The 19,017-nt window shown below is 36.6% G+C and overlaps 1 pseudogene; it reads left to right on the top strand.

Annotated features, from left to right (window-relative positions):
* The first annotated feature begins 2,521 nt into the window (after positions 1-2,521).
* Positions 2,522-19,017, top strand: part of LOC113060662 (forkhead box protein N3-like) — a 61,090-nt pseudogene continuing 44,594 nt past the window's right edge.

Raw genomic sequence — 19,017 nt, 5'->3', positions numbered from 1 at the left:
TTTTGCGCTTGTTTTAACGCAGCTCTCCCGATCAAGCGAGCCAAACAATGACAGTTCGGCAGTCACCCTGCTTGTAATATCAGGACGGTATGCGTCTGCATGTTGAACAGAAGATCTCTGGCACTCGTGTATGTGGTTAATAGTCAGATGTTAAGATGGGTGATGAGGGAGCAAAGTGCTGTTCTTTTCATTGTGCTGTCTTTGTCACTCATACTGGGATGTTAATGAACATAGCTTAATGTAGAATATCGTTATGCATTTTAACACATGCGGCCGGACATGGGTGGACATTAATTTATTCAAGCCCCAACAGCCGGTAGTTTGCATATGCAGATGTACTGTATATGACTGTATTAAACACAAACTGCATGTATGCATGCATTTAATCACGGATTCGTGATGAGGCTGCCAAACAAATGTTGATTTAGACAGGCAGATGGTATTTGGGCTCTGTTCAGAGCTTCATGCATGATTATCTGTAGCTTTAACCCACCTCTGTGATCTGGCTTTCTGTTGTCATCTGGACGCACAACTGGAGCACATTTACAGCTATTTGCCAGTGAAACACGATCCTGCAGAAAGATCCGAGCTTAATGCGTCATTCACAACAATAACTTATGCATGCATGCTTTTCTTTTCTTTTGGTTCCAGTCGTCGTTCAGTTTAGTGCAGATGGCCTTAAGAGTCCGTGTTAAAGTTTACATTTTTGAGGCTATTTTAAGAGCAGAGTGATATAAACTTGCTTCCCATGTTTCAGTTCATGTTAAACTATTAAGTAGAGTTTCAAAAGACACCCTCAAAGAAAAGCTGTCACATTTTGAAATGAATTCGCAAAATACTGTGCACGAAAATTTGTTCTAAAATAAGTCAGGATGGGAGCGGAAAGGGAATTCACGTCATCACACTTTCCTTGTCATGTGATACTCAGAAGAATTTAGCAAAAACTTTCTTTGAAGTCAAAAATAATGGTCAAGAATGATGTTTCGAGTCTCTCGGGACACCAATTGGCAGTTGCCAGCAAATTAGGCCTAAACAGAGCCCTGTGTTGTCCATGGCAACAGTGCAATTAATTACTTTACTGTCAGCTGTAATATAATTTTCCTGTGCAGCGCCTCACGGGACCGGAGCGCCTCCTCATTGGAAAGATGCAGTACATTGAATTTTCATGAATGATTTTAGTGTCCGTGTTGCATTTCAATGCGTGGATGGCTGGTTTGAACAAGAGGACTTTCAAAATCCTGCTCTCTCCACCAGCGCTCAAGTATAATCTCTAAGCATTTATCTTTTTCTGAATGACAAGTAGTGTAAAGCAGAGGTCTTGGTGTTTTAAAAAATACATTTAAAAAATTCTGCCTTTTGAAAGAGGGGTAGCAGAGTTAGATTTTTCTGTTTTCATAGAATTATTTTTGCCAGTATCATGTTTAAATGTTTGATGGTGACTTTCTAGTCATTGCTTTTGCAGATGGACTGGGTGTGTAGAGCGAGAAGCGAGACCGCGTAGAGACAGCGCCGACACAAATTGATCTTTGTGACAGATCATGGGGACGGTCACCAGTCTGTTTTTCTGGGTGTCATGTTCAGAGTATTTGATTCAGTGATTGACATGCACCTGTAGTGTCTTTTCCCTCTGTCACACCCACTTCTTTATGGGTTATTGTATTAAAATAGATAGTCGGAAATTTTTAGATTAGTGATACCACAGCTGACATTTTATTTTTAAACTATGGTCAGAAATTAGCTGGTTGTGGTGACATCTTAAACTAGCAACGATTTAGCTCATGAATATGTGTGCGCATTCAGTATGCTCATGAATCATTCTAATATGCTGATTTGCTGTTTAAGAATATTTTTTTATTATCATCACTTTTGAAAATGATTGCGCTTTTTCAGGATTGTTTGAATTGAAAGTTCAAAAGAACTGAAATCGAAATCTTTTGTAACATTATAACATGTCTTTACAGTCTTATTTTGATCATTATATCACATTTGTGACATTATATGTATTGATGTCTGTGTTTTTATCTGTTTATGGCAACTATAAAAGAGCAGTTGAGAGCACATAAACAGACAGAGCAGATCATTTGTCGATGACCTTGAGTGTTATATTCCATTTACTAGAAATATTTCACACTATAGCAAGGCATCTTCAGTTGCTCAATAGCTGTTCCATCATCTCCGAGAGCAGACTTGTGTCCCGTGCATTCGTGCTGTTGACAGAATTGGATGGTACTCATAGTCTCGTTCTTTTGTGCTCTCTGAGAATGTTTTGACCTCTTGGATGGAAACAAGGGCTTCCTGCAGTGATCTGAACATCAAGTGATCTTAGTCATCCTTCAAGACTGTAAACTTCTACAATAGTGGATTCGGATTGAGAAATATTTCAAAAATATATGTGAAGTAGTCACTTCATAGTCACTGGCGCTATCCCAAATGGTGCTCTTAATGAGTTTTATTTTCACCTCTGATCTTCTGTGATTGTGATCATGTTCTCTTGGTGTTTTCCACAGGAGCCTTGGTCTAAATGGGTCCAATTATGCCTCCCAGTAAAAAGCCGGAAAGTTCCGGGGTCAGCTTCACGAGCGGCCTGAGCCAGTTCTATCAGGCGAGCTCCATCACGCGTGCCCTGCAGGAGGCCGAGGAGATGGACCTGGCTCTTCCCACTATCAAATTGGAGAAGGGCAGCATGGAGGACGAAGAAACTCACCAACCTCAACTGGCTCCACGAGAGTAAGAACCTGCTCAATAGCTTCGGTGACCCTGTGCTGAGGAGCGTCAGCCCCGTCCAGGACTTGGACGATGACACCCCACCCTCTCCGGCCCATTCGGACCTCCCTTATGACGCCAAGCAGAACCCGAACTGCAAACCCCCTTATTCATTCAGTTGCCTCATCTTCATGGCTATAGAAGATGCCCCCTCCAAGAGACTGCCAGTTAAAGACATATACAACTGGATCCTGGAACACTTCCCTTATTTTGCCAGCGCCCCCACGGGGTGGAAGAACTCAGTCAGGCACAATCTGTCCCTCAATAAGTGTTTTAAGAAAGTGGACAAGGACAGGAGTCAGGTAAGGATGCCAAAACCGCTGTTTATTTTTGTATATAGCATTAAAAGCCTTATAGCTATGCAAGACAAGGCAAAATAAATGCACTTACCCAAAGTCCTTTGTTGGCTGCTACTGTGAATTCCAATTCATTTGCAGTGAATCAGTCTGTTGGGATCATCATTGAACCGATTCATAAAATAATTTGTGAATCACTTTGAGACATTTTAATTTTTTTTTTGTAAGAAATACACAAATGTTAACTTAAACTTTTATTTTATTTTTAAAATGAAAAAAAAATATATATGTGTGTGTGTGTGTGTGTGTGTGTGTGTGTATACAGGTTCTTCTACACTGGTGGGGACTTAAACCTAACTACACACCAATTCATGGGGTTTCAGTTTAGGTCCCCACGGGTACAAAAGCTTATAAATCATACAGAATGAGTTTTTTTGAGATTGTAAAAATCCAGAAAGTTTTTGTGAGGGATATGTTTAGGTGTAGGGTTGGTGTATGGCGATAGATACAGTTTGTACAGTATTAAAAACCATTACGCCTGTGAAGGGTCCCTACAAGGATAGTCAACCAGACTGTGAGTTTTTATGGTGTGCGTGTGTTTGCAAGTTAGTCAGAACAGTAAAGCCATTCCATGTGACTCTTACAGTTCACTGCCATCTGTTCCCTGGCTATGGAGCGAAGAGTTTTTTTCTGTATACGTGTCTCCATAGAAACAGCTTTGCAGTTGACATGGAAAGTAAGCTGTTGCTGCAGCAACAGAGAAACTGATTTGTGTGTGCGTTGTGTGTGTGTGTGTGTGTGTGAGTGTGTTCTCGCTGGGAATGAATAATCCACTGATGATAGACTAGTGTCCGATCAACCCTTTCACATTACAGTCTCTTTTGCTGCAGGGAGCCATAAAGAATGAGTGTTTTTTGTTTCATGTTCCAGTATCATCTTTGGTTGACCTGGTCAAAATATTTAACTTTTGGGGCACAAATTTTTGTTTAATTATTTATTTAATGTAGGATCGCAATGACTTAATATTGAGTAAAGTTTCAATTGAAAATCTTCCTTCAAAGCACTGGGGCTGTGGTCAACCGTGATGCTCGACTCGACTAGATATCATTTTAGTTCTTGTCTTTAATGCACTAATTCCAATTTTATTTAACAGCTTTGCCATCCAAAATGTATTTGTACCTTGCTGAGATTCACAGTGTCGAACTGGTTTTCCTTTATTCAAATTATTTGTGCGAGTTTGAGCTCTGGGCTTTTTGGAATTAAAGGTTGCTAGGGCATTGGTGGTTGCATGATTGTTTTTTTTTCTTTTTCCAAAACGTGTTACTATGATGCTAGCATATTGTGCATCTGAGTGGGTTTTGGATGGTGTTGCTTGTGCATAACTTGCAAACATGAAGTTAGGGTGGTTGCCAGGGTGTTGCTAGGCGATTGCTGGTTTGTTGTGCAAAACTTGCAACCATGATACTAGGGTACTGTGCATGGTTACTAGGTTGTTGCTTGGTGGTTTATAGGGCGATCTTGGATCTTGGAGGTTACTGGATGGTTCTTGTATGTGCTTGTATGCTGAGTGTTATGCATTGTTACTAGGGAGTTGCTAGGTGGTTGCAACAGTGATCTAGGTAGTTGCCAGATTGTGATGCATGCACAAAATTCACAACAGTGGTGCTAGGGTGTTTTGCGTTTTTCTGGATAGTGCTGCATGTGCAAAATTTGCCATCATGATGCTAGGGGCTTACGAGGTGGTTGCTGGATGGTGTTGCATGTGCAGAAGTTGTTGCTGTGCTATGTTGTTGTGTGTGGTTGCTAGGGTGAGAGGTGAGTCCATAAAATATTTGTTACATTTTTTATTGTCGGACAGATCTTTACTCAAATCACTCGGAAAATGTCAAAATGTAATACTTAAGCTTTAGGGGTTATTTCAAATTCTCAGGTCTTAGTATGATAAATAGTAACAGTGATAACCTTAGCAAACAACACTAATATTACATGACAACAGTAAATATTGGCAAAGCTTCTACCACTTAGTGTTGTATCTTCAGTTTTCAGAGTTGTTTATTTAACTTTTTAGGGAATTATTATTATTTTTTTCTGTTAGGTCACAAAGTCATGATTAGCCGTATGCCTGTTCATTTGGTATTTGATTAAATTTTTCTAGCCTCATTGGCCTACTTAATGAATGAGACGACTATTTTAGGTCTGCTTTAATTTCAGATTCATTGTGGATTTGCTATGCAATCATGCATCACTCTACATAATGAGACAGTAAGGGGCAAATTAAACCAGCAAAATAAGAGTCTGAATAAACAAACATCTGATAGATGTGCAATCCCCAGGGGTTTACAGAGGAATAATTAATTTCGGCCAAGAGGAGAACCAAATTAAGAGATCCAGACCTCAAGAAAATGTTGTTTTTGGTTTTTAAAGACTGAGAATGAGTTGCACCTGCTGCTAGCATCATTTGCACATGCCGTCTGCACTGTTTTAGCACCAGATTCGCAAAGGAATTATGCAAATCGAGTAACTGTGCAAAAATTTGTGTTGCATGGGGCAGTTGCACACTGTTCATGTGAATGTGCCTAACAATAGCTTTAAGAAAGCAAAAGGTACAATTTTCACACAAGGATCTTAAAATGATTGCTTCAGTAATCAAGAGGAAATGTGCACAAACAAAAAGTTAAAATAAATCTCTTTACCACGAGCTTCTCTGTTCGGTAATTGTGCATCTTAAAATTGGATCAAGCAAGTAGTGCTAACGTTTACAAATCCAGCACATCCTATAATAACCCTTATTTGCATAAAGAACAAGGTGTATTTGCTCAGTTAATTAAAAATAAAAATATAAAATGTATAAATAATATTTTAATATTACTATTACAAGAATTATATAATAATTACAAATATTCAATTTATTAAAGAAATTAAACTTAACTAGATCCTGGTACTAGCAACAAGAAGGCCATAAGGTCAGTTCCCAGGGAATGAAAATACTGATAAATACATCTGCAGATAACTTTAAATAAAATGTGCTTTTTGATAAATATTTGTGCTTGGTGCTTTTGTACTAAGCAGAATGCATTCCCTGGAAATCAAAGTCATGACCTTGGTATTGCTGCGTATGTTGAGTCATCTTTATTTATATAGTGCTTTAAACAAAACCTATTGTGTCAAAGCAACTGAACAACATTAATTAAGAAAACAGTGTGTCAATGATGCAACATGACAATTAAAGGCAGTTCATCATTGAATTGTGATGTCATCATTTAGCTCAGTTCAGTGTGCAATCATTTGCTGTCAAGTCAGCGATATTGCTGTAAATGAAATGTCCCCAACTAAGCAAGCCAGAGGCGACAGCAACAAGGAACCAAAACTCCATCAGTGACAGAATGGAGAAAAAACCTTGGGAGAAACCAGGCCCAGTCGGGGGGCCAGTTCTCCTCTGACCAGACGAAACCAGCAGTTCATTTTCAGGCTGCAGCAAAGTCAGATTGTGCAGAAGAATCATCTGATTCCTGTGGTCTTGTCCCGGTGTTTGTCTGGGACAAGGTCTTAACAGGGGATCTGTATCTAAAGCTCATCTAGTTTTATGTGAAAATAGACCAGGTTGAATAAATCCAGTACACTAGAGTAGTGGGCGACTGATATATCGCCAAGGCCGATATTTGTCTTTTTTCAAATATCGGCATCGGCTGATAAATTTTTCTGCTTTGTCAAACTCCTGTGCAAGAGCACACAGTGCTCACATTCTTCCTCTTGTTTACTGTTACAGTTCTGTCTAATACGGATAGAAGTCTGTCTAATAATCCGATAGAATGGTTAAACAAAGGAATTAATGTATACAGAAAGTGTTATAATGATTGTTTATATATTATTTGTAATAGAAAGGCAAATGTTATAATAATTCCGCGTTTGAAGTCAGCATTAAGCAAATATACATTTATATAATTTAAACAAATCTTTGAATGACTAATGAACAATTAATTTCACAAACCTTGCAAACTTAGTTGAATCCCGCTGTGAGATCATGTGAAGTGTGCATGTGATCTGCAAGATCCTTTTTTCTCTGTCTGACTGGTCGGTCTGTGTTAATTGCTTTAAACTTTAAACTCATGGTTTCAAATTATGCTTTGCTTTATGCATTTGACCACTGCAATATTCATATAATTTTTTTTTTTTGTGTGCTTTATGTAAAATAAGTGCTACCCTTGCTTTATTTGAAAAACATGATTCCCAATGCACACAAACTTCCCAGAAGGCTGCCAGGTTGGTTACAGTTTACTTCCTTTTTAATTATATTAATATTAATTATTTATTAATTTGAGAAAAATACTTTGTCATCTAAAGTATGCTGTAAGTATGTTTATTTTACACATTTATTTTTTTAATTCGTTGTCAAATGATTTCAAATTTCTTATTAATATTAATAACAAAAATTAAATTTATATCAGCTTAATATTGGCTATTGGCCCCCTGCTTTCCAAGATTTTGATATCGGCTGTCAAAAAAAAAAAAAAAAAAAATAGTATCGGTTGACCACTACACTAAAGTGGTGCAACAGTTTAGTGGTTTTATGGATGCATGTTTCTGTAATGCACAGTGACTTCGCAGTGACTGGTGAAGAGTGAGTGCTCTAGAAATGACACCCTGTCATCTGTTTCCATGACACTGTTATGAACGCAGGATCTGAACTTGGCACCTGAGAGGTGGTAATATAGGTGGTTCCCCGAAGCTCTTGTGTCACTTACATCGTCTGGTTCACATACAGCCACCTGTATTGGTGTTTATACATTGAGGGAGCTTTGATCATTATCGTGTCTGTTCCATTGTTTATGACATCTCCATAGCAACAGGACGAAGTTACACAAGAGTTGCAATTGAACAAGTAGCAGTGAAGTGGTTTATGAAGAAATGCAGGATGGAAGAGCACGCATTGGCATTTCCAGTAGGTAGTATTTTCTGTACTGTCAGCACAATAATGGTGATGTTCTGGGTGTTTGCCTGGACATTTGATTGAGTTGACAAGTTTAATTATTTAAAGAGCAATGTGTCAGATCTATATATATATCACTCTCTGTTTGTTTTTCTCTGATCCCCTCTCTTCAATCCCCATCTATATCTGTGAGGGTTTACTGCGATAATGCTGATCCGTGTGACACGATTTATCCATTGCTCTGAAAGCCAGGTTGATGTAAGATAAAGCCGGCCTGCTCGCTGACATGTACTCTGGCCAGCTGTTGTGGTCCCTCTGGACAGATGTTGGTTGCGAGGGAATTCACGAGAGATTTGCACGCAAACCTACTGTTGACGTCACCAGCCCGCCCAACTTTCGGAGACTGCAGTGTACAATGTAATCAAGGGTTACCCGACCATCCCCCAAGGGATCCTGATGCTGACACCACTGTACCTGCCGATCAATAGCGGATACGGAGCTGAGCTCTGATTTTTAAGATGTCAGCACCTTCTAGAATCTGAATCTTGCACTTAATGAGAGCAGGATGGAGATTTAACCAAAACTTAATGTCTTCTCCTTATTGACATCTAAGTATATGTTTTGGTGGCAAAGATAAGGCTGGCCTTGATGATAAGACTATTTCATAAAACTTTGGGGAACGCTATGAATCTTTCAACCCACTTTACTTTATGGTTATTGTAGGTTTTGATGATAGAGAAAATGAAAGAGCATTCTGTGTTCTGTCATTACTTGATTCATGACTCACTGACCAGTCACTGAAAACGTTCACTGGGTGCTTTCTATGCTGTTTAATCTTTGCTCTAATGGTTGTAAGAGACCATTATTAGCACCTTACATCCTGCAAAAGGAATGCATGTTTAAAGGATTAGTTCACCCAAAACATGACAAATTCCTCATCTTTACTCACCCTTATCTTTCTTCTGTGGAAAATAAAAAGGAGACGTTTTTAAGAGTTGTACAGATCGCTATGGAGCTTTTAATTTCCGAAGTCCTCTGAGGTGATATGATAACTGTGTGAAAACCAGACCAGTCAGATTCATGAACTTATAATGAAGACTGATTTTATGTGCTAATTGAAAAGATTTGACTCAAAGGAATGATTAATGATGAATGGACAATGTGAATGAGCTAAGATCTATGGCTTGACACTTTTATTGAATTGGCCTTTATCACACTTCCAGGAGCCGGATGACCTTATTTTAGTACAGAACTGCAGGAAACTTAGCCAAAGCCTGAAATATTAATTATGACTAAAAACCACATGATTAAATTAAAATGTTGGGGGAAACTTATTGTATTAAATAATAACGCTCTCATTTTTCATGCACGCACTTTACGATGCAATCCTCAATAATTACATTAAATTATAGTTGTTCAAATAAAATCTTTCCAGCCCGTCGATGATTATTCAAAAATAACTAGATTGATCATCTTAAATGATTCATATCCTACATGATTAAGTGATTGAATAGCATTATACTGTGTACAAACAGGAGATTAATTATAATAAATATAATGCTAGAGTAAACAAAATAATATTAAGAATACATTTAAATCAGTATGATTATTCCTCTGGGAGTAACTTGAGCAGCGTGATGCTGTGATAAAGGCCCATACTGACGAGTAAAGCCATTTAAAATGTTACAAAAGATTTGTGCTTTAAATTAATGTTGTTGTTTTGGACTTTCTTTTCAGAATCCAGAAAAAAATTGTATGACAGTTATAAATATTATTAAATATTAAGCATCACAACTGTTTTCCACATTGCTATTAATAATAAATGACTACTGAAAATTCAGTTTGTCATCATAAAAATAAATGACATTTTTAAATATAAGAAAATCATAATTGTTAAATTGTAATATTGCAATATTATTTTTTTTTCAGTTTATTTTTGATAAAATAAATGCAGCCTTTGTGAACATAGTAAAAAAAAAAATTTAATTCTTCCAAAGTTATCTTTTTTTGTGTTTAAATAATCAAGCAGAAGAACTCAAGTGCGAGTAAACTAACAGAAAAAGTTATTTTGTGATCAAAATCGCATCCTGGCAGAATTCGCTTTTAACAAGACTAACGCTGAACGGATGAAAGGATAATTGCAGCTAATGCCGTCGTTTGAGCTGTACAATTGAGCAATTTTAGAGATTGCTTGACTTGTCTGTTGGTCTGTTTCTGATATAACCCCGTTAGTGCTTCATCATTAGGGCTTTTCACCAACGGAGCAGTGTGTCTAAATCTGTGTTGAATACAAGTCTGTCAGGGTGAGAAGTGTTGTTAAGTGAGATAATCTCTGTGTTCGAAATCTTTACCGTCTGATTATGGAAATCAGCATCTTTTGTCAATTGTCTGTGCTTAAAGAGCCTCTTGGCAGAGCTTCAGGTGCCTGAAACGCAAGTGAACCTCAGCAGTTCAGTCCTCAGGATGTCTGGCTGTCTGTTTGTCTCCCTCCACAATTATTAACAGCTTTTAGGGGTGCACTGCCTTATTTTCCAGATGTCTGTTGCTCATACATAAGGTTTTGGGTAATTGGGGTATATTTGTAGCAATAGCCTAAAAAATATTGTATGAGTCAAAATTATCGATTTTTCTTTTATGCCAAAAATAATTAGGATATTAAGTAAAGAACATGTCCCATGGAGATATTCTGTAAATGTCCTCCTGTAAATATATATAAAACTTAATTTTTGATTAGTAATATGCATTGCTAAGAACTTAATTTGGACAACTGTAAAAGTGATTTTTTTTTTTCAGTATTTCGTTTTTTTGCACCCTCAGATTCCAGATTTTCAAATAGTTGTATCTTGGTCAAATATTTTCCTATCCTAACAAACTGTACATCAACGGAAAGCTTATTTATTCAGCTTATATATTCTTTTGATTTAAAATATGATGGCATGTGTGAGTCTGTTCACTTCCTGCACAAGTTGTTTCTTTTTTTTTAAAGATTTATTTATGGGCTTTTTATGATTTTTATTTGGAAAGGACAGTGTAGAGTAGACAGGAAAGCATTGGGTGAAGAGAGAGGGGAGCAGGATCGGCAAAGGACCACGAGCTGGGATTCGAACTCGGGTTGCCGTGACCTCAGTTGTGCTGTATGTCGCGCTCTAACCATGAGGATATTGGCACTGACCACTTCCTGCACTGATTTGATTCCAAGGCTTGGTCTCACGCATCATGGCCGTATGCTGCACCCGTGGGGGACACCATATTGCTTGTGTATGATCTCTGCATGCGCTGACTGTGTCAGAATAAACATGGTGCGTGAAAGCCAAGAGAGACGGTTCGCTCAAATGTGTGGATTTTTTTGGGGGGGGAATGCATCTCAGCGGGACTTGATCTGGCCACCCTTCATCACTGTTAATCATGTACAGCATATACACTCATAAGATGGTATGAATGCACAGGCACAATTTAACACACACACACACACACACACACACCCACTCTGTCCTGGGTACTGTTCTGGCACAGACTGCGCTGTGGGAACAGAACTTGTCTCAATTTATCATGTCATCAGCTCTTACTTTTGTATCTGCCTTACTCTGGATGGCTTCAGGCTCTGCAAAGGAATCCTGTTTAATTAGGATTACACAGGTCATTAGCAGTTTGTCATGTGCTCTTTTCTCCTCTGCCTCGGTATTAGGACAGATTTTGGCATTAAACTAAATTCTTGATCGTGGTTGTCTCAATGGCATTGCTTGGTTTAGCTTTTGGTGAACCAAGCTACTTATTTTGGACTTGTATTTCTGGAAAGATTTGATAACAGTGTCTTAAAATTCTACATCACTAAAAGGCAGCTCATGAAAACTTATGCTGAAAATCCATTTCCATCCATTTTCTGTTGCAAAGAACATTCAGACATTCAGACAGAGTTTTCAGACATTTTTAGGAAATGAAAGTAAGAAATACTAAAAAGTATATAGAATGATTTATATATATTTATATATTTTTTTATTTACATTTTTTTTTTTTAGAATTTAACTATATTTTTGTAGCTTTATGAATTTTCTTTTATGGTTTTATTAAAAATATATTGTCAAATCATATCCTGATAATTTCTAGAGACTAGAATATTGTATTTGTATATGTTGTAATTTTGAATGATTTAATAGTAATTATGATTAATATAAATAATAGGAACATATTATTATTATTATTATTATTATTATTATTATTATTATTATTATTATTATTATTATTATTATTATTATTATTAATAATACTAATACATTTTGTAGTTTTTTACTATTTAATTTAGTTGAGTTTATGGTTTTTACTTAAAATGCCCCCCCCCCCTTTTTTATTTATTTATCCAAATTAGACTAGAGTATTGAAATGTCCATATATAGTAATTTTGCATTAATAATAATAATAATAATAATAAATGTTATTATTATACATGATTGATTTTTTTTTTTATATACCAAGTAATATAGTTCATTAGATGTATGGTTGGTTGTTTATGTTTTTCTTGCAATTTATCAGCTTTGATGCATAATTCAATGGGTGTGTGTCCACCGGTATATTCATTTTAGGATTGAATGCCACAGTAAAAACCAAGCCATTGTAAAACAATATATAGCAGAAATTTTACAATTGCTTGGGTTTGACCGTGACAGCTAATCAGAATTCAGAGTTGGCACAATCTTTTTCATAACTGTTCACGTTGTTTTTAATGTATAATGAAAGTAGGACGCAGTGCAGCAGCCATTGGTGTCAGTTCTTAGAGGTGTGATGTGTTTCTATGATGTTCTTTGTGACACACTGCCACTGTGGATCTTCAAGCTCTACTCAGCCTACAGAATGAGCTGCACACACTTAGAAAGACTGAAAGGACAGAAGTGCGAGAGTTGGATGGGGGTGATGTGTTGGAATCATCTCCGTGAATAGATCCAACAACAGCCAAGCTTCCCCCTCCCCAAACGCCCTCATTATGAATGACCTTCCATACCCTTTCTAATGCACTGAGGGCTTCTGAAGATGAACGGAGTCATCGGGCCCTTAATGCTCCACTGCAGAACTCCACAATATAGACCTTCTTTAAAAATGCCATTATGTGCAGAATTCAGCCAATATGAACTGAGGTTATCGTGTCTCCACCAATCACAGAGCGAGCTTACCGCTTCTCTGCTCCTTCATGTGATTTAAGCTGCAGAGCCTCAGAAGAGATGACGACTCTGGGGCCGCAGACATTAGCAGCTGAAGATTGCTGGGATTTGGAGACCAAAGCAATGATGTCCTTTTGGACACCTTGATTTATATGATTACCTTACCACGAGAGCATTAACACACTCAGTTTAGGAAGTCAAGTGCTCTGAGTAGTAGTTAGCATGCTAAATAGTTTTGTTAAGAGGTTGCTTACTGGTTCAATTTAAAACCAAACAAATGATAAATTCCCTAGAATTGGCTTAGGACCCTATGTAAGGTTTTTTTTTTTTTTTTTAAATGTGCAACAAGATTAAATAAGCTCATGATGAAGGAATTCATCCAATCTTGACCAAAAATTTGTTAATTTTCGGCCAATAAATTATATGGTACTGTTATTGTTGATTAATACTAGAATGATCCAAAAAATTGTTAATTGAAAAACAAAAAACAAAAAAAAAACAGAAATATAAGATTAAAAACTTTGACAACCATTGTTAAAGCATGAAAAATTACTGCAAGTAAACTAAAACTGAACTAAATCTAAAAATAAATTAAACATTAAATAGTAATATAAAAAAACATAAAAATTACAAAAACGCAAAATTACTAAAAATTATAACTAAATTGAAACCTGAAAAAGCTAGAAGTATAAATACTAAAATAACACTGATTTGAAAAATGTTAGTATGAAAAAAATCTGTTTAGAAAGTAATAGCATGTTTTCTCTCCTTAAGCCGTTAGATTTGAGTTAGTGGTAATGTCTGTAGGACTAACGTATCTTTGAGTAACATGCCATAGCTTAATACTTAGGGTTAAGGATTTTTTTCAGAATCTCTTAAATATAAGCATTGTAATAAAGAAAAAAAAGCAATTTTTGCTTTAAAACACATTAAATAATTGGCAGTTATCTCATCACGATGGATCCACAACTTGGAATTTTGGATTTACTTTTTCCCCACAGTTTCTTTTTTCACACACAAGTCTTGAGCATGAAAGAGGGGGACTCTGGACAGTCAGGTTGAGGGAGGGGTTGCTTCATAATAACAGGTTTTTCATTTTGCTCAGGAAATGATAGGATTAACTTTACTGCTTATAATGGAATATAGCATCTTCAGAGGCCCGTGCGTCTTAAAGAGAAAGAAAGATCTCTCTGCCAAGTATATCAAACAGTCTTTATATACTCCACATTGCCTGTTGCCTTGGAGACCAGTGTAATCCAAGTACTTTCCCCCCTTTTCCCTGGCTCTCCTTTCCCTTTTTCACCCCCTCTCTCTGATTGGAGACTCTATTGGCTGGTGCCATTGAGCTGGCCTTCAGACGGACACAGCAGCTGTCAGGGAGCTGGAGATAAATCGGAGGCAATGTGCTCTGAAACCTATTGATTTCTCCTGATTACAGAACATTTGGAAAGATAGACCAGTGCAGCCTCTTCTCCACGGAGCATATATGAATAACCTGATGCTCTCAAGATCACATATCACACCCTTTAAAGACGGATGTGGCCCTGTTCCAAGCTTTATTGTGTCTGCACATATACTTATTACTCAAATACACAAGTTGACAATGTAATCACTGCAATTTTAACTCATCAGTAGGTATTTTTTCACTCTCTTGAAATTGTCAAATATGAATTAGTCACTTTAACAATAGTTGTTTTTAACTGCAGGGCTTATACGATTTATGATGCTATTTTAATTAGAATTGATTGTCTTGTTTTAACTGAAACCTTTTGTCAGTTCCCAAGAAACAAAAATGCCTATATAACTTTTCAGTTCTATTTTCTTCTTCTGTATATTGTTTATATTTTAAGTGAAACAGTGTAGCACATTTTTTTAATTCGCTTAATTTTTCTATGTCCCTACAGTAATGATAATATGAATATTTATTTTATGAATAGTATAAATTTTATAAATAATAATTTTATTTAAAAAAAAAATCTTTAACCAGTTGCTGTACTTTCCCATTTCATTGCTTCCACCCTGTTAATTTATTTTAACTCCCCTATTTTTCATTTCCATCAGAGGATCTTCTGGACGGACCATTTAAGGATTGAATTTCATGGTGCAGTTCATCTTTGTGGTTGGTCCAGGTATGGTTTTTAAACACGCTGATGAAAACTTGACAGCTTAATTAGGTGGAGAATGTCAATTTGTGCTGAGAATAAATGCATCCACTGCTTTCAGAAGAAAATTGAATTCTTTGTTAGGAAAGACTTTTCCCTCTGGAAAATATTACATGGCATGAAACAATGCTCCATAGTACTGCTATTCAATTATTTACTGAAATAGTCATATATAATTAAAATATTGAGTATAAATTGTAATAATATAATATAGATTATAATTAGTAGTCATTGTAATATGACTATTTGTAGTGATTTTTGTTAATTACATGTCAATTATTTGATTTTATTAGTATTAAAGCAATTTATTCTATATATTTATATAACCATTTTTTATTGTTGCTTTTCTATCTCAGATTTTACTGGTCAGGCTTTCAAACAGTGCAAATAAATTCTGAGTCCAATAAATGTGCTGTTTATTTTGTTTGCTAAAACACTCCAAGGGTTTGAATTGTTTGACTTGTGCTGGTACAAATCTTTCCACTGAAGCCAAATACTGTGGGTAAAGAACCGAGCGCTCGCTCTGGGCTTTGCTGCAATCAATAGACTGTGTTATCGTTTCTGAGCCCTTGTCAGGAGGATCTAGTGTTCAAGATGAACAAATCTCATAGCAGTTCTTTGTTAAAGATATGTTGGTCAGTAGGTCAGTAGGGCCGGCTGATTTCAGTGGTTTAGGTAGCGAAAATGAAACCTATGCAAAAGCAATGTCCGGTTTGTTAGTTTAGCGAAGTTTGAATACGTGACACATGGCCCTGGCCAGAGTATGTGTATTGGTTCAGGGCACACAGTATGACACACTGTCACTTATCCGAAGGTCATGACTATTGATTCATTGAGAACACACAGTTTGTCTTAACAAAACAGCACACGCTGTCCATAACTTCAAAGTGCCTGAGTGAAAGCAAATGACTTTACTTTACAAAAGCACTGTGATGGTCTACACTTCTGTGGTGGTGGTTTGCTGATTGTGTAAATCTCTGACAGTAGAGGGATAACTTGAGCTGAAAAATGGGGCTTAGTAACACGACACTGATTGTAGTCTGTGCTAATGAGCCCAAGTAATTTTCCCCTGATATCACTTTCAAAGTGACATTTTGCCGTTTTCTCGTTTTCAGCAGGATCTGTCAGAAGAGGTAATTTATATACCAGGAGCATTCGCTCTTAAAATGCTGAGTTTGTCTAAGTGGTCTGTAGCATCTGTGCTAGCTGTAGTCTGCACTTCTTGGTTGCAGCACTAGAACTAGCACTAGCACTAGAACGACCAGACACAGAACCAGTTTCTTCCCTCAGGCAATCCATCTTATGAACCGCTTATAATAACGGCGGACACACTACACTTTATATTTATATACACACACACTTTATTTATCTAACACACATACTTAGTATACACTTAAATTTTGCACACAATATATATGTACATACATAACTTCATTTTGTAATATACTTGCCTACAATTGTCATTTGTATATTGTTATTTACTCTCTACTTATTTGTATTTTTTATTCTTTTATTATGTGTTTTATGTTCTGTCGCTGTCATTCTGTTGTACTGCGGAGCTTCTGTCACGAAAACAAATTCCTCGTATGTGTACATACCTGGCAATAAAGCTCATTCTGATTCTGATTCTGATTCTGATTATTTACGCATCATTTCTACCCATTTCCCTTTAATGAACTGGAGAATGTGGAGGTCAAGGGGACGCAGTTGGTCAGGTTCAAATTTTTTCCCTTGTACTGGATGAAGTAAACTCAGTCTTATCTTGCAACCAGAGCAAACCTTTAACTCAGAAATTCACAAAATGAACATATATTTGTATATGAAGTGATCTGCAACAACAAAGTGACCAGAAGTGTGAATACGGTAGTCCTTCATATTTCCATTTGCACCCTGATATTTCCATTTGCACCCTGTTGATTTACATCACACATACAGTATAGCGCTTGAACAGTTGAGTCCAATAAAATTTGTTGTAAAAGTGTTACCTACTTACCCGAAAAAGCATATGAATATATAATCAAATTTTAATAATAATAACAATACATATTAGTATAAAAATTGCATTTCATATTTAGTAAATCATTAATGTTATTACATATTTAATATATTTAAATATTAAATATATTCATTAAAATAAATAATATACATGTATTATATATTTTAGTGTTTAATATAAATTACTATTGACTAAATAATAAATATTCTTATTATAAAATGTTATGTCGGTATTATGGTATTAACATTTCTGTCCATCATGTTGGAAAAAATGCTACAGTATATTAGTATGCTTAGCTATGCGTCATGATTTCATTTATTTACTTGATCTGATGTTTCAGTATGAAGTAAATTTAAATTACAAAAAAATTACGGAAGCAAAATTACGGAAGCACAGCGCAGTAACTTGTGTCCATAGATATGATCCATACATTGAAATCCACGTTCCAGAATAACATGTGATTCATTTGAGCCAAAAGGTAAAAGAAGCAGTACACAAACACCAGTTTATGCCACAGCTGAAAATCTCTGACCGGTTCTGCTAGCTGCCCTGACATATTTAGCAGCTTTTTGTCTGTCCTGATGTATTCCTCTTCCTCCTCCACAGAGTATCGGGAAGGGCTCCCTGTGGTGCATAGACCCAGAATACAGACAGAATCTCATCCAGGCGCTGAAGAAGACGCCTTATCATCCTTATTCCCAGGTGTTCGCCACGCCTCCCACCTCTCCTCAGGCATATCAAAGGTAGGCAAGCGGCCCACTGGACACATCGATCCTTAAACCTCACCAAATGTCTCTCTCTCTCCATGTTGCATGCTTGTCCCTGTTGGTATTGGTTAGCAGCGTAACCCATGGGTGTCAGCATGCTGAGCGGAGCTATCAGAGCGAGTCCAGGCATTGGGTTCCGAGCGGCACCCTCACCGCTCCATTTCATTTTGATCCAGCTAACAGGTCTGCATGCTCCCAGCCACTCGACTGTGCAGGACAAAATAATTGCTTTACTGTAAAACTCGAACTAGCATATCATCCTTAAAGGATATGGAACAAATGGGCGGCCAGCTCAGAGGCTAGAAAGGGAAAATGGAGATGAATGCTTTTAAAGAGATTGAATTTAACTGAACAGCTCTAGTAAGAGACATCAGTTGGGTTTCAGGTGTTGCTCATGTATGGTGAGATGATTAAGGAATTAGGTGGAGAAAGAGAAGCTCAGATGTTTTTGGATTGGGTTTTGTCACGACGGCCTGCATTTCTCCCTTCAGCAGTATTGCAAGCTGCAAGCACATTGCTGCCTCATCAAGGCAGAAATCTTATAGCTCGACAAACAATTGCTGAATAGGGTTGTTTCTTTAAAAAAATATGTACTTTTTTCTCTCAAAATGCATGTGTGCAGGAGGTGAAATTGCGCTGTTTGCCAATTTTTGCGCCACGGAATGCTGAGTGAAAATAATCCCATATCCGATGAGAGGCTTTTTGAGAGGAATGATAATTGGTGTTATTTTACTCTAAGGTTTCTGATTGTATCTGAAAGATTTTTCAAAAGCTTTGCTCCTGGTAAATCAGTCTTATTGAATAACCACCCTCAGTAATATTGAACCAGGTATACTATCAGGTACATGCTTTGGATTATAAAAAAAAAAAAAAAAAATATATATATATATATATATATATATATATATATATATATATATATATATATATATATATATATTTCAGATATATTTTTT

Source organism: Carassius auratus, chromosome 42, assembly GCF_003368295.1.
Source record: "Carassius auratus strain Wakin chromosome 42, ASM336829v1, whole genome shotgun sequence".
Classification (NCBI taxonomy): domain Eukaryota; kingdom Metazoa; phylum Chordata; class Actinopteri; order Cypriniformes; family Cyprinidae; genus Carassius; species Carassius auratus.
Note: the sequence above shows the minus strand (reverse complement) of the source record. Positions and strands in the feature narration are given on the sequence as shown.